Here is an 18963-nt window from a genome sequence, read left to right on the forward strand (position 1 = left end):
ATTTGTTTAAAAAATATTATGTTTTATATTTATATAATATTTTATCATTCTTTTATAAAAAGTATTCTTGGACAAAATTATATTCGAAACATAAAAGAATATGCTCTTTGAGGGTGAATTTCATCCTTTCAAAGAGATTTTTCGCCGAAAAAAATTGCTTCATGTATAACATGGATATATGGATACGAATTTTTATTAAAATCAAGAAATTTTGTTAGAAGAATTTCCCAATAAGATATTATCTAAATATTTTCCTAAAGTATTATATATTCTTATAGTAAACATATCGATCTAAACACTTCATTATCAGGTTTAGAAATTAAACAAATGAAAAAATTTTTGTGTACAAAAATGAAAAAAGCTTAATTATTTAAATTATATGCAATTTAAATTCGTTAAATAAAATAAAAGAGAAGTAAAATGATGGTGAAATAGAACTATCTCGTCTAATGCAAATTTTAATTGTTTATAACTTAATAAATAAACCACAATAACAACATTTTTGTATATAAACTTTTGTACTTTTTTTTATGATCTTTAGAATCAATTTTTGAGATTATTCCACAAATATAATATCTTGTATATATATTAAGAAAGAAAAAAAAAGATTGAAAATATGAGCGAAAAAATAGCTAGAAAATGTCTGTAGAAAGAATCTTTTTAAACAATCAAAAAATGTAAATATGTAAATTACGGTAATAGAACATAATTAAGTTTGATTGGGTTCTTTTTACAATACTTATGATTAATTTCAATGTTATTTTATATTTACAAAGTATATTACAAAGCATTCAAGATAATTATCTAATATAATAATAATTATATAATATAATATAATAAATATAACATAATTATAATAATTAATGTCGTATTTTATAATTTTCTAATTTCGTGAAGATATAATATTTTCCTTCAATTAATCTTATTTTAATGATAAAATAAAGTTTTATTTTTAAAAATTCTGATGATATTATTGATAAATCATTAAACTTAAACATTTAAGATTTATTTTTTTTTTAATTCTTTATTACATTAAAGTTATTAAATTCAAAATTTCTTGAAATGTATTTATATTTTATGTTTAATTTAAATATGCAATTTAAATTTAATTCTGGTACTTCGATAGTATTCTAATTTAATAATATTGATATTATTAAAAATTTTTTGTCTATAAAATACTATAAAATACTAACCAATAATATTAAAATACAACAGATTTATTAATTGATAACAATAAATTTGTTATTTTTTTATTTTTATATTTAAAATTTATTTTTAATTATATCAATTCAAATAGTTTAATTATAATTTTTTTGTGTTTAGAATAATTTACGTATAGAAAACAGATAGAAAATAGAACTGAATTAAATTGTGCATTAATTCATTGAAATCCAGCGCTCAATTTTAATTTTCTATATGTCAATTCCTATTAGCTAAATCAATAAGAACTAAAGAGGATAACTAATGAACCTTCATTATTAGAGTTATTTGACTATATTAATTACTCGTCCTCCATTATGCTCGAATAGAACAATGCAGTTATAAGTATCTTCTAAAGTATCTTGCAATATGTGTGCAAGTGCTTAAATCAAACGCTTCTTGAAAAAAATAGTACATGAAATAATATAATTAAATAATAATATCATTTTTATTTATCTTGTTATCTAATTTTGTTATTTTGTTATCTATTTTTAAAAGTAAACTTTGATAGTGCTAAGCATGATTCAAAATTAAAAATTATTAAATCATTTCTAGAGGTTTAATAAAAATTGAATAATTATAGTATTAAGAATTCAAAAATTCTTGTCTGTATATTAATGATTTTATCATTTATAAAATTATATATATTTTATTTATACATATATAAAGTATTTTAATAAAAACTCAATTTTTCTGAAAATTATATTATTCTAGTTTTCTAAAATAATATTGATTTATTTCTAAAATATATAAATAAATATATATCAAGATAATTATATTATAGAATAAAAAACTTTTATGGAGAATAAATAAATAACTTATAATTTATTAATATTGTTAAAATCTCATATTATATTTAACAAGAAGACACATAAATTATTAAAAATTTATAAGAAAATTAAATATCTATATAAACGAACGATAAACAAGAATTATTTCTCAAATCTTAACTATCAAAATTGTACATTAATAAAAAGAACTTCTACAAAAACTCAATATCATTAGATCAACTTATAGATACAATGAGATGCATTGACTCAAGCGATGGATTTAAATTAATTGTTCACGCAACAAAATGATGTATTGATGTATAAGCATCATATGAACTATTCACTTAAATCCATCGCTTAAATTTATTGCAACATTTGTAAACCGCTTTAGAATATAACAATCGTCTTTTCGCAAAAATAATAGTAAATTGTGTTTTATAAACGTTTCAATTAAGAAGATATTCGTGTTTTCATGGATAATTGATAGAAAAAAAATTCAATCAAGGAATCAGTGATAGAAAAGAATCGAATAGCTGAAAGAACGAAAGACCAATTGTCAGATACTACTTGCATCCAATGGCAGTGAAGCGTATCTCACGCGAAGCGCCAGTGAATCCAGAGTTATAGCAAACGGTGACGGTTAATCGCCCTAGGATTTATGTACCAGGAAGATACTAGTGCTGGTGCGGATCTACCCATTTATATCCATCCGGCTACAGTGGGAAATTCGATTAAATTCACGGTTTGAAAGTCTGCTTACGTATCTTAATACTTGGACGTTCCGTTGAAATCGAAGATAAATTTATGAACCTTTTCTGACTATCTTGCAAATATATATATATAAGTATATCGCAACTAGTAAGTTTTATCAATCAATTCATTGGAAACTTGAATTCGAAATTACATTATACGATGTAAATGTGCGTACAATGTATTAGAATCTTAGAGGAAAATTTAAAATCTTTGAGTTATGAGAGAATTTGTTTTACTTCGAAGTTTTTGAATAAAGAATGAAAATTCGATATGCAGAGACTTTGTGCAAGAGTTAATTTTTTTTATTCAATTAAGGGAAGATTCTAAAAAAAAAAAAATTGTTTTTCGAGATGATTTTAATAATTACAAAAGATGAGATGAAGTATTGAATGATTGAATGATTGGTTATTAACAGAATCGATATTGTTGTTATTATTGAAAGTTTTTGCAGAGAAAAATATTACTTATATTTGAAAAAATTCAAAATTCAAAATACGTGAACTTCATTTCTCGTAAAATGTGACCCAATCAAACTTAATTATTCTTTTAATTTATCCTATTTAATTTATCCAAAACTAATTTATATTCTTTATTAATAACATATTTATATTATATTATATTTTACGAAATAAATTATGATTTCGTTCATTTCCAGATTTAAATTTTGAAATCTTGTTTAAAAACAAGATTTATTAAAAAAAAAGAAATTTTTAAAAAAAAAAAGAAAAAATAAAATTTTTCGAATTCTTCTAGTTAATTTCTCATTTTAATAATGAATACCAATATTTAACAATATCTGTCATTTGTAATCAATAAATTTGTCAATGTTCAACTAATAATCAACGTATTGTCAATATAATTTCATGGCAGCCGTTAATATTTAAATTAATTTCATTTCATGTTGTTCTCAAATGAGAATGGTGAATAATCAATGAATTAAATAAACTAATTCAAACTTAACTCTTAAACACAATATAAACCTGTACTAAAATTAATTCAGACATATCAAACCTTCAGAACATAATTAACATCGAGTGGTGAAAAATATTTTAGCGTATATCAAAACTAAAATCAAGCGATATTAATTATTCGAAATTTATTTATTCAAATGATCGATTTAAACTTGCGCATCTAATATGTTTGTATTATTTTACACTATTTAAAAACAATTTTTTTTTCTAATATTTCTTATTAATCCTTTATATTAATAAATTTAAATTATTTAGTTCTTCTTTTCATGATATATCACAAATTTTATTTTCTTTGATTATCTGAAGAATTATTTATCAAAATGAATTTATCTCTCAATTAATTTAGATAATCGATGTTTTGTTCTATAAAAAAAAAATTGTTTAAAATTTTATTCTGACAATATATATTTTATTGAAACTATTCTGAATAGTTGTTGAAATTTGTAATAAATAATTTTTGAAATTAACGTTTATTATACTATAAATTTATAATATCTTGAATGATTAAAAAATGTGTGTAATGATTAAAAAACTAAATGATTAAATTTTTATCAAGTCAGTTCAAAAAAAAATGAAATATCATACCTTAATACATATCAAATAATTTCAGTTAAAATAACTTTAAATTTCGATTTGAAGACATTTTTGATTTATAATTTTATAAAAGTTATAGAGATATAATTTATTATATGAATTAATTTAGAATAAACAAATATAATAACGTATATAATAATATTCTCGTTCAAAGAAAAATTTAAATTCTTACTATTAATTTTATATTATTTTGCTTATGAATTTATTTCATTCAGATAAATGCAAGAGGATATTAAAATTGGCGATGCATCATTATTAAAGATAAAAAGAAATATCGAGTAATATTAAAAGTAATTTTACCTTTAATAATTTTCAACGAGTATAATAAATAATATTACCTAGAATTATTAAAGTTATTAAAATTTCTGCATTATTCTTTATACCTATTCGCTGAGAAAAAGAATCAAATAAACATAATTACGCTATTCCAAAGTTTAAGAATGCGTAGTCGAAGGGGAGGGGAAATAAATTACAATGTAAACCGAAAACAAGCACACCGATCTGTTTACTCTCTCGAGTATTTGCTGGAAGAAAATGATTGCAAATACACGAGAGCCACGGGAAGCAACGACATCAAATGATAAACAGGCCGAAAGAAGACCAGCTATGCCGGAGTACTCTTGAAGTTTTCAGTTTCACGGTCGGCTGATAATAGATAGAAGTACCCACAAATCTATTCCCCACGACCTCATAGCTAACATATTGTTACAATCCTCCATCTCCCTGGTGTTCGTTATCGAATAACAATAGACGTTGCCTCGCACATATACCCAACAGAGGTCTAAAGACTCTCGAAGTATATCACTTCGGCGGAAGCACGCGATTCCCAGGTAAAAACTTGCACACGAGATGAACGACAAACGATAAAAATAAAAGAGAAAAATCCGTATTACGAGGTATTGTTAAAATAAAAGGGATGCGCATCGGCGCACGATACAACTCGAAAAGAACGATGAAATGGGTTTCCGCTGTTTCCACCGCGAATCTTCGGATAGTAAGGTGGATATGTGTGAATACAGAGTGTCTCAGAAATCATAGTGCAAGGGGCTGGTGATTCTACGAGTCAAAAGAAAAGGAATAATATTTTTTCGTTTAAATTGAAAAAACTTAAAAAATTATCAAGTGACATTACAGGATGTTCAAAAAATGTTGGAACATACGCAAACTGAAGATTCCTAATTTCAAGTAATATTTTCTTTTACAAAACTTTTGTTATGGCTTTGTTAACGAATTATTAACAAGCTACGATAATAGCATTAGCTATGTATCTTCGACTGAACATGAATAAATTCAATTTCGAAAAAAATATGTTGAATATTATATTTATTTATTGCTCGTGATACAATTCAATTTTTTATCACTAAAAAAATATTAATACTTTCTTCAAGATATGTTGTTTTGATTTGATTGAATAGCCTACTAGCAACGAGACTACATGTTCCGTGATTAGTGTTTTTTGTTAATAATTACAACAAAAAATTTTTAGAATTATCTCAGAAATCTCCCGTTCCAACATTTTTGGAGACATCCTGTAGATTGGATACAAATAAACCATTGATAAAAAATAATTCACATATGAAAAAATATAGAATAAAATTTTTTTCACTTTAAAATTAATTTTTCAAAAAAGATTATAATTTCTCAATTATAACATATGTTTATTTTCGATTTTCTCAAAATAAGTATCGACATAAGCGATAAAATAACTATTTGAAGATAATTCATTTATATTCAATCAAGAATTATTCATCTTCACTTGGAACTTGAAAAATTCTTCGAATTCGATTTACTCGAAAACGAAGCTTCATTCCTTCCTTTTTTATCGCACGTAAAATCACTATCCTCACGCCATAACTTTTGGTACACCCTATATAGAACCTATGTGTATGCGGAGAACGATACAATAAACTTTCCCCGCAAAAGGACCCTTGCGAATACGTGTCCTCCTTTCTGCCTCATCGGATGCAAAAGTAAGGTAAGGTAATGGCATGGGAACTCGCGGTCGAGCCAGACTCGTCTCGGATCCGCTTGACTGGCTGGAAACTTCAACCTGCTGAATCTTTGGTCGTTTATCGGCGGCTGCCGAGTATCGCAGATCAAACGGAAAGTTTCACCCGATCGCTCGATTTGCGCGCCTGGTGAGACGATCAATCGGCCCAACTCCTCTCTCTCTCTCTCTCTCTCTCTGGACTCTGGTCCTCTTGGACGTGACCATGCCTCATGCGAGGTACCGCGATTGCCCCTCGATGAAGAGAACGGTTTGCATAATTGGCTTATTCGATATCCGCTCCTTGGACGCAGGATAATCTTGTAATTGTGACACTAAACTGGCTTTCGACCCGCTTCCCCGGTGCATTGACGCGCGATGGCAAACGTCATTGATATTCGTCGAGGGATAATTTGAGAATTATTTAGACGAATTAATTTGAAGAGATATTCATCGTTGATAAGATAAAATACAATCAATTTGTATATTTAGATTGTATTTATTTGTATAGGATTGTTAATTTTTCTCAATTTTATCTTTTGTTTAATGATTATTTATTTTCTCGAATCTGATTGATCGATCGAAGATATATTTTATAAAACGAAATTATGAATCGAAAATATAAATTTTAAGAATGAGGAAAAATATATATTTATATATCATTAGAAACTGAACATTGTACATATTATTATTTAATTTAATTTAATTTTATTTTATTTAACTATAATTTTATTGTTATAGCAATTCATGTTCATAAAACGTTAAATTCAATTAGTGTGATGGGTAAGAAGAATCAGGGAGGTAAAATAACAAATGCTTTTCTTTTTTATTGCTAATAATTTTTTTTTCTTTTGTATGAATCGGTAGATGTAAATTAACATGATAAAATAATCATTAGATAATAGATTAGAAAATTATAATTACGCGCATATATTATAAAAACTTGACAAGTTAGTGAATAGAAATTTAAATAAAGATAAGTTTTCCATTTGTCCATGGATATCTATTTTTATAAAAATAAAAAATATTGAATATCAATAATACTTTAAAATAAATTTGATGTTTTAATTATAGGACATTAAACAATGAATTTATTATTCTATTATGTTCTAATTTGTACTTTATAATTTACCATTTCAATATAAATTACATTATTATATTAAAATCTAGATAATATAATTTTATTATAGGATGCTTTGTTCATAATTTTATATAAATAATTATTATATAAATATTATTCTTTGGAGGATTGGATACTTTAAGTATTTATTTAAATCTAAAAATCTAAATTGTACGACATAAAATATATAAGGATTAGCTTATTTATATATTAAATATATGTATATTCATTAAATTCATATAATTATTTTATCATTTTAAGAATCGAGTATGATGATGATGAAAAGATAATTTTTATATAATTTTATGTTAAAAATAAATATAAATTATTATTTTATATAAATATTTATATTTATGTTACTAAAATGTTAATGTAATGTTAATATAATGTTATGAAATTAAGAATATTTTTTCTTACCGCCATTTTATTTTTATCGTATTTATTTTTTCGAAAGTACAAATAATTAAATTATTATTTATTTATAAACTTATAAATATTTTCATATAACATAGGGACTATTAATAATTAATTATTAATAAATGCTATAATTTTTCTTCGTTATTCATTTAGCAATTAAATAAAATTTAGAAAATGAACTTCCATTCCTTTTCATTCATAAATTACAAATTGTAATATTTCGTTCACTTCTGAATTTTCAACCGATTGAAAATGCAAAATTTAAAGTATAACTTGCAATTTATTTATTAATATTTACTCTAAAAATACAAAATTTAAAATATAAATTGCAATTTATTTATTAATACATAGTATAAAAAGTTTACTTCAATTTATAATATTTAAATTATTTATTCAATTGTTAAAAAAAAAACTTAATAAACAACTCATCTGTGATAATCGATATGATTATCGGAATTTTGTTATCAAAACAATCTAGAAAATATTTCGATATATTATACATATATATAAAAGGAATAACGCGAACATGTTAAAAATATTATCAAAATTTATCCAATATATAATAATAATTTTTCAACTTCATGTATTACTTTTATACTTGTTACAATTTTATGCTACAATTTTTCGAAATTATTAAAATTATATTTGACATCATGCACGAGTAATACGACATTAATTCTTCTCAAATTGAAATATAACCGAGATTTTCATTTTAATCTGATCTCAATAAACCGTATAGAATTTTGCACAAGCTATTTTCTCCCAAGCTTTTGTTTCGCATCAGTTGCGTATGAGAATAATCTGTCATATCTGGAAAATGTCTGAAAATTACTGGGATTTATTGCAATGCTATATTTGTTACCATTGTATCTGTTTTTATAAAATGACATTGTAAGCATCAGAATAAACTTCATCCTTTTTCAAATTTCACATGAATATTAAATTTTCCAATATCATGGGAAATGTGACGAAATGGAGAGGAAAACAAAAAATGTTCAATCATAAGCCTAATTGCTCTTATTTGTTTATTAATGAGAATTTACAAAATGTATCATTTCTTGTATCATGTTTTGAGTATTATATTTCTGCAATATATTGTAATTTTGTGATAATGTAATTGATATATACGTGTAATATATATGGAAAATTGCCAATAATTATTCATGATATAAATTGGATCATCAATTAATCATAAATTGAATTAATGAATATATTTGATATTATGAATATATTGTTCGTAATTATGATTCATTTTTGATCACTTTTTGTATTATTATATTATGTATATTCATACAATTCTGTATAATTTATAAAAATTTTATATATTTTTTGTATTTATTGTACGTAACACGCAAACAATTTGATCATCGAATAGATAAAAAGAATATATAGTAAATAAAAATAAATTCACCTAAAATAAGAATAAAATATAAAGTATAAAATTTAATGAAAAATATGTTTTAATACCTTAAATTGAATATCTAAAAGAAAATATTTAAACTAATACTTAATTTTTGTAAAAAGTTATTATTTTGGTTATATTATTAACTTTTTAGGATATTTAAATATATTTATGATGCGAAAAATAATTACGGTTTTATATAATTTTTATAATATTTTTTTATTATATCAAGTTATAAATTGTTTATATTTATAAAGTACAATAAAAATAAATAAAGTTAAACATATATTAATATTTAAATATTTTTGTGACTAAAATTAGATATTATTAATTAAACTTATAATTATAAAGAGTATTTATAAGTATTTATAAGTATATTTATAAAAGAGTATTTATAATGTTATGATAATATGTTATATTGAAAGATTTTTAATTATTTATATTTTTAAGATTTTTATAATTTCATTTTTCATAACAGTGGTCAAGATTATATTTACATACTTCAATGATGTTATAAAAAATTTTACTATATTTTACAAATATATTTTGTATATTCATCTAATTTTAATATCTTGATTTTCTTAATATTATTATTTACAATGAAAATGTCAAATGAAATTTGAAGAAGAAATTACATAGAATTATTATTAATTTTTTTGTAAGTATAAAAATATGAAGGTCAACTTTATTTTTTTAAATGAAAATTTTTTTAATACATCAAGTGATATATTCTCCATAAAAAAGTATAAACTATATATACCTAAAAATTATTAATAGATATTTCAATTTCAATTTGTAACTTATTATATGAAAAACAAAGAAAGTATGAATAAAAATCATTTTATAAGTTTCTTATTTTTTATGTAATAAGTTTCAGAAAACTGAAGTAAAAATATTTTTTAAATTAATGATTTTTCAATGATAAATTGTTAACGATAAAAATAATAAACTACATTGATTAATCGATTGAAAAATATTTTGAATTAATATTATGAATCAATTAAAAACGTTTTAAAAATATTTTACGATTAAAATATTTTGATTTACAATAAAATTTTGAAACTGCAATCAAATTATATTTAAATATATAAATACATGTATATAAAATATATAAAAATTCATATAATAATATAATAATTCATATTGTCAATATGAATTAGAAAATAATAGAATAAATAATGATAAATTCTACATTTAATTCAAATATCATACTGCATTTTTATTAATAGTGGGTATAATAATTAGGTTAAAATACAAAATAGACATTTTACATATTAATATTAAAAATTATCGTATTAGCGTTCAATTATATGAAATAATATTGCAGATTATTATTTTCGAATGTGTATTTTGAATGAATAAAATTGTAGACACCATTGATCATCTGTGACATCACGTCATCTGTTTCGACATGCGCGTGCATGCAAGCAAAATTAATTTCATATTTGAAGTTAGCAATCATACTATTCTTTTATCGTTTTTCTATTTATAATCGATAAAAAAAATATATTAATGTTATTAACATCTTAAAAAATTTATGGAAAATTTATTTCATATATGAAATTCACGATATTGAAAATTCTCCAAATATATCGGCAATTTTTCTTTTTTTCCAAACTATTTTGCTTTTTACCAAAAGAAAACAAAAATCTCTTCTTTTGCAGTTTTAATCCTGGATAGTAATATCAACATAAAAGAAATATTGCTTTTCGATATTGAACCATATCAAGTATAAAGCATAACTGTGATAGTTTCCAAAAGTTTCGAATTCTCTTTCCTGAAATTTAGAAAAAGTTAGCTTGTCTCTAAAGCCTCTAACAATTTCTAATAATTTTTATGGAAACATTGTCAAAATTTTTTAAGATAATTTAATTGATATAAAAGAAAGCATTGGTAAATATTTATAAAAAAGAATTTTACTTGATGATTTTTTAATATATCGTTAAGATCATTTTATTATGAAGATTTTTCTTGGTAATTTTAATAATTATATTAATAAAAACATTTCTTCGAAACAATTTAAATTAAATGTTAATTTTAATCAGATTTATTGTTACAGACTATTAATGACCAGCCGCCATTTTTATTTATTCTTAAGGAAAAATTAAGCTTAGAATTGACGATAAATTAATCGAACAAAAATTTATTTAATTTCTGATTTGGCTTAGGCTATAATCTAACCTAATTTAACCTAATTTAATCTAAATTGTTTTTATTAACAATTTTTTAATAAACAAACAACCATCAAGTAAAACCTTCACAACACCATTCAACGTGATGAAGAAATCATCAAGATCGAAGGATCTTATAACTATTTACTGTTGTGCTATCATTCAGCACAACTGAACAAACATACTTGACAAAAACACATCCCTCACAATCTTCTCTTTGAAACGGTCAAAGGTTAATGTTTTTAAAGATGTACCGCTGTAACAATGAAGATACATCATTTTCTCGACGAAGCTGATGCAAGAAGCTGCAATGCGCGCGTGTGAAACTTTTTTTTCCAGTGTTGGAAACAGCTCGTGTAAACCGGTCATGAAATCCTTAAGAGTATACGCGCACAGTACGTCCATTGCCCGCACGCAGATTACGCTCATAAAATTTTTCTTTGATATTTTTATGGCCGTAAAGATTTCCCATGTGTCACTGGGATTATTACGACGATGAATAAATAAAGTTTCCACCGTGCAACGCCTGTTAAAAGCCACATGGCTGAGCAAATGCGTTGAACTGCTCGCGGAATTCCCCCAAGAACTGTTATTAGACGTATTGCAACCTTCTCTCTGTACTTCTTAAAATTTGAATTTCACGCATGCCTTCGGACAATTTTTTCTATCTACGAGGAGTGTATCAGTGTTTTTCAAAAAAAACTTGCATGAATTCACCTCATAGAGTTTGTAAATATTACTAGTGGAATTTCTTTCATTTCCACGGTTGTTTTCATGCCGCTTTATGAATATCAGCATTATTAAGTCAATGACAAAGTGAAAAACCAGTTTCTCTAACTTACTTTTTTCATTAAGGAATATCGTATGTACATATGTATAATATTCCCAATTATGGAGAATGGAGGTAATGAAATGAATGGAGGCATTTCATTTTTCGTGTTTTTAAATTATTGTTAACATTTTACGCCTTGCTTCAATACCGAATAAAATATATTTTAAAAGAAAAAAAATTAATAAAATGCTACGCTATTAAAGAAAATAATATCAAATACGAATAACGCAAACTGCGAATAATAAAATACGATTCTTTAAAATATCAATTACCGAAGCTGTTAAAGTTTATCTTAATATAGGATGAATAGAGATTTTAAAGTAAATATTACGAACCAATTGTTTTTCAAGCAATTGCAATAATGATGAGAATTTTCTCCATCCTATCCTTGGAATATACAATGTAAATACATTTACATTGTGAGTGAATGAAAACAATTTAATAAATATATTTATGAATGTTCGGAAGTCACGGTAAATCCAAAGTTTCTGAATAGAAAATATGAAGTTTCAAACTACAGAGAAGAGTTTCATAAAAGTTTCGCAGCTTTTTTTCTTCGGCCATAAGGTGAAGAAAGAAGAATCTCCTGGACTTCTATGTGCTAGTGCGATAAGATATTTTAATACTCGCGGGAATTTTCCACGTGTCATGTAGAATATATTTTCTGACGAAGAGCACCGAATTCCCTCATCTTTCTGGATTATATGCAGCTGAGCTTTCACGGAAGCTTTTAAAGATTTTGCGATTGGTTCTGAGAAGTCACAACCGAGTGTAATAATTCCAGAAAGTTTAATTCTCAGGATCGGCACACAATATTAAATGTGTACTACTTCGATATAAGCACAATAGAATCTTCGTTATTCGAATTGTTTTGATATTTGAATGTTCTACTAATTGAAAGTTCTTATTTGAACTCTTACATTATAAGTAATAAGTATAAGAGTGCTTTTTCTTATCAGTAATAGAATATATATATAGTAATAGAAGTAGAATTTAATTTGAAATAATAATACCGAAACATAAACATGTATTTAATGTTAATTATTGGAATGGAATTAAAAACACTTTAAAAAAAACTAGAAAACGAAATAATTATTTAAAAATTGGAACGATGAAAGTACTACAAAACTGGCAAATGTACATATAATAAAGTCATAATTAATGGCGTTAGAGAACAGGATGAAATATGAAGGATGCATATTTTTTCTATATATTAAATTTATAAATTTATACAATTCAATAGCTAGAAAAACGATTTTTAATTTTTATAACAGAAATTGTTTGTTGTAAGTAAATGTATTCTATTTCTCAAAATATCGAATAATTTTAAAAAATCTATGCTCTACTTTTCGAAAATTCTTTTATTCTCTCTTAACTTTAATTTTAATAATTTAAAATTAAGTTAATTTGAATAATTAAAAAGTTCTATTATAATTTGAAAAAAATACAACGGTATAAAGATTAGTAATTCTTCTCTTCTCTTTTTCTATTTACATCTATTTGCACTAATAAATTATATTTTAAAAGACGAAAAAGATTTAAAAACTTTGAAATTTCATTTTGTCTTTTCAAAATGGTATCTAATTAAAAAGAATTCGCATATATAACTTTAATATTCATTTTCTAATAATTACAGCAATATTATTAGAATTTTGTTTTTATATTTATTATTGATATTATAAAATACAAGGCAAACATTTGCTTGTTTATTTTTATCTTTCATACATCAAGTTTTATATGTAATACAAATTATATAAATTCAAAATATTTTATAAATTATATATTACATAGTTTTATATATATTATAAACTAATAATTTTTTGACATAGATAATAATATATAAAATAAAATTTTATGATATAATGAATTGTTTAAGTGCTAATCAGTGCATTAAAAATTATAATATATCTTTGTTCAAGGAAATATATCATCTTCATATAATCTCTAAATCTTTATTTATAGAAAAGCTATTAATATTGCATGTATCTGTAACGTATTTTATCAAACATCTATATATCAAATAACTTTTGTAAAAACATTTGTTTAATATCGTTAGTTGCTTCTGAAATCTATTATCAAGTCTAGATAAAACAAACATCTTATATATAAAAATGATATGTATATAATTTTGAAAATTATATTGAGTGTAATTTCAATATTTATAATCGTTTGTTCATTCACAATTTACATAAAGGTTGATAACTAGATCATACAATATTAATTATTATAATTATGATCATATAATTAATTATATATAGAAAATGCTTCTTATTCTTTTCAAGACATTAACCTAAAACGAAATAGTAAATTTTCGAAATGTGGCATTATGAAAAATATACTTTATGGAACTGGAATATCGTGAATGATCAAGATAACATGACGAATCAATCATGATCGTACGTACCCACATACTATTTTTCGAATTTAATATATTATCGTTCCATAATTGATTGTGATTTTTTTTACGCAGAACACAGTTATTTATTTTTTTATTACACGATGTCGAGATCATAATAAATGTTAAATAAGAATAAGAGAATATTCATTATTTGTATTATTACATTATTACTTTATGCCATTATTGTATATACATTTATAAATATTAATACCACGTAAAAATATATGAAAATTTTTATATTTTTAAGATAAAATTTAAAAAAATATTTTTTATCCGTATTTTTTGAAATAATATAATTTATTGAAATAATTTATTGAAATAATAATTTTTTTTTAAATATTAATTCGCTAAAGAAATCTTGTTATAGAAAGTATTAAAAAATAATTAAAATTAAATAAATAAAATAATTAATTAAGAAAAAAATAAAATAAAAATTTCATTGCATTATATATATAATAAAGTATTCCAACGAAGTATCAAGAAAAAGTTTTTATATTATATTAAATTTAGAAATAAATAAAATAATGATTATTATATAATTTATACTGAAGTTCAGTAAATGCAATAAAAATTCTTCTTAAAAATATCTTATATTTTGATTAATATTTCTCTAGAACAAAATAATGAATAATATATTAATAATTAACTCTTTTCAAATTTTATAATAATAATAATTAAAAAACATCTTTAAATTATTAAAAAATTTTCAAGTTTTTATTTTTAAGTATTTTATTAAATGAATTCCATTTATTCTTATTAAATTAAAAATTTTGTGTAAATAGTTTACTTTACCAAATAAGACAATTTCATTAGATTTATTTTATTTTATTTTCCACATACTTTCATTATTTATTTTGAACAATTATTCTATGATGATCATTTAAATAATATATATATCTCAATATTATTTTGAAATAATATTTTCATTCTGTAAATACGAATTAATTTTAAAAATGCTTTGATTACAATTCCAAATCTACTATCTTAAATGATTCTTAAAATATTCGATTACATTAATTTATATAATTTTATTATAATCAGATCAATCCACTTTACACGTTTTATATTCCCTGATTTATTTTTTTTTTTTTTGTTTGGACCAATTTTACGATATATATAAAACTTAGTCACTTGAAACTTTAAACAGCGAGATAGTTTGTATCGTTCGAAACTTGGTAGAAAATATCGGTGTAAGTTCCCATCAGGCAAAGATACTAACAAAGAGAACGAAAAGCTTTCAGTTGGTAAACAATATTTCCCTTTGCCATTATTTTCTCTCATTTTTCAAGAATAGTCTTTTCAAGCTCGACAATTTTTTTGCCCCTTTTCTTGTAACAAAGTGTCTGCGAATTCTGGGGGAACCGAAGGTAGAGGAACAAGAAAAAATATAGGAAACTAAAGCACGAGGAAAAAAAGAAATTAAAAATAAAAGAAAATGGATAATGGAAGAAGAACCGAAAGGAAAAAAAAATTAAAATTGGACACTTGTAGAGAAAGAGAGGAAGCAATTTTCCAATAAAAGGAACTATTTATTTTCTTCAATTATTGTCAAATAAGTATAGATCTCAAGAATATAAGTGTTAATACAGAGAAGCTTCGTAATATGATTTCAAATAACTCATAAATTATTCGTTTTACGAAAAAAAATGAAAAAAATGAAATAAAAGGAATACGCAAAGATTTGTCCATTCGCGTTCCTCGTTTTTTATATGATAAGTTTTATAAAATTCAAGTTAAAACATCTTCTCAAATAATAATTTTTTGATTTAAATAATTTAATAATTTTTTATCTTTTAAGAAATCTTGATTAATTTATTAAACATTACATTTGAGAAACTTTTTTTGTAAAAAAAGTAATTGAAACGATCATGTTCGTTCATGTATGATCGAATAAACGGATCGATTCGAAAATCAATTTAAAAAACTAAAGAAAAGTTTCCATTTTTATGTAATAAATGGAATGGACTCACCTTGATCCTTCTGAAACGATAAATCCTTCTGAATCATCGTTCATTACTTACCTGAAAAAATAAAAAGAACGTGAAATATACATCAAAATCCATTTTCCGAAAAGTTTAATCTACGAAAATAGTTTTAATTAACTTTTTCTATTCTCGAAAATACGCTTCCATTGCAATTTCTCGAGCAACAGGAGAATTTCACCGGTAAATGAAACCGTCAATGAAACAAATGACCATCTCCGCGATTCAACAAAGGCAACACAATTCCGGTAGATTTTCACTAGGATATAAATACATGTTCGTTAGGATATTTTAATTTGGAACAGCGCACACGGCTACGAGAGGTTATTCATTACACTCGTTACTAGGCGAATCCAAATTGAAAACCGTAGCAGTTGTCGAAAGTATTCTTACGAAACGTATAAAAACAAGCGAGATAAAAGATATACGCACCAAAGTTGAATATTAACGAATTAAAAAATTAATTGATAAAATTAACTGGTAATTTATTTCGAATAAATGACTTTAATTAATAACTTCAATTAAAATACTTAGATAATACGAAGATCAATTACTAATTGTACTGTAGTTATAGTCATGAATAAATTGTAAATTGAATTTAAATGTAAATATTTCCAAAAAATAATTGAACAATTTTTTTTTTAATTTTTTATTAAATTTTATTTATTATTCATCTAAATCCAAATAAAGGATAATATTTTATTTATATGTGTAAAGAAAAAAATTATTTTATTGAAATTAATTAAATGTTTATATTTAAATTAATTAATGTTTATATAAATAAAAAATTAGTTGTTATTCACAATTATAATATTAGTTTCATTTATTATTTTATTATATCATTTATTATATTTCTTGATAATTAACATTCGATGAATGTTAAATTAAAATAATAGTTACAATAATTAATATTTATAATATATTCATAATTGACCATTCACGTAGATTGGGCATTACGCTTAATTGTATTTATTCGTAACTTTGAATTATATTAATCGAAATAACTTTGTTTTTATCTTCAATATTGAAATTTTGTCTATTTCTGACACGCACGCCACATCTCGAATTTCTTTTTTTTTCATTCTCGTGACATCATTTCGTCTCAAGATTACGTGAGTCAATGAGTACAGGTAAAATGAACGGCTATGTGTCTGCAACGTATAACTCTTGATATGCGAGTTGTTCCCTAAAATACTGCTGCTGTTGGGCGACATTGCCCGCGAGAAAAAAATAATGTATCTCTTTATTTTCGTTGAACTGAATCGTTCCGGTAAAAAGTAATTTTAGTTGGCTTATTTGTGTGAAAGTATATAATATAGTGAAATGAAGTGAAGCATAAAATATTGTTATATTTTTTCGTAGGTTTTAACAAAATTTGTTTTCTTTAGTATTTGGTGATAATTAAAATTCTGCTTCTCATACAGAAAAATTCGAAATTCATGACATGAAGTTAAGAAGATTTTATGGTTCAAAAAAAATTAAGAATAACGAAAATATATATGGAACTTTGTTTTTGAGTAGATCAAGTTTGAAATTTTTTTAAATATATATATATAAGTAAAATTATCTAATTCTTTATAGGATATGAATAAACTATTAATAAAAGATTATTTTAAATGTAAAAAGCAAAAATATATAAGCAAAAGATGTAAAATATATTTTTTTTTAATTATAAATTATAAATTAATTTTTAATATCGATTTCTTGATTGTATATTCTGCATATTCTATCTCGATTTTATGTAGATAATAATCTTCTATTGATAATTTACATTATCAATCAATTAATTAATTTCAATTGTATTTGAAAAAATTTTAAAAATTGAAAAATTTTATTCTATATTCTATATTTTTATTTTATTTTGAGTTATAGAATCTTATTTGTATCATGATTTATGAATTATTCTATATATATAACTTTATCAAATTTAAATATGTATGTTCCAAAAATAAAAAAATATTCAATTTCTTGAAATCATTTTTGTAAATTTAATATTTATAACTTTTAAATTTTCTTATAGTATAAGACAAATTTAAAAATTGTAATATAAAAAAATGATTTAGAGAATAAATTAAAGAGAAAAATTAAAGAGAATATAATAGTTCTTTTATAAATAGAAATGGAAACTCATTGTTTTCTACAATATAATTTAAAAGTAGATATATATTTAGTAGTATTTATCAATAAATTTTTTAATTCTTTTTTAAATAATATAATTTATTATATATTTATATCATATTATTATTATTACATTATTATATTAAGTATTATAATATATATGTTTAATATTTTGTTATAAAGTCACATTATAAAAAATTCTAATGCATCATTATACAATTAAAGTAATCCAGTAATCATTTTAATAA

General features: G+C 23.0%; 1 long non-coding RNA gene across 1 annotated transcript in view; it reads left to right on the forward strand.

Annotated features, from left to right (window-relative positions):
- LOC116185642 overlaps positions 1-662 on the forward strand; it is a 24806-nt gene extending 24144 nt beyond the window's left edge. The window contains exon 3 of the long non-coding RNA XR_004150508.1: positions 650-662. This is a non-coding gene — a long non-coding RNA (uncharacterized LOC116185642). The remainder of the gene's footprint in view (positions 1-649) is intronic.
- The last annotated feature ends 18301 nt before the right edge of the window (positions 663-18963 follow it).

The sequence above is a fragment of the Apis dorsata genome, unplaced genomic scaffold, assembly GCF_000469605.1.
Source record: "Apis dorsata unplaced genomic scaffold, Apis dorsata 1.3 scaffold_235, whole genome shotgun sequence".
NCBI classification, from domain to species: Eukaryota; Metazoa; Arthropoda; class Insecta; order Hymenoptera; family Apidae; genus Apis; species Apis dorsata.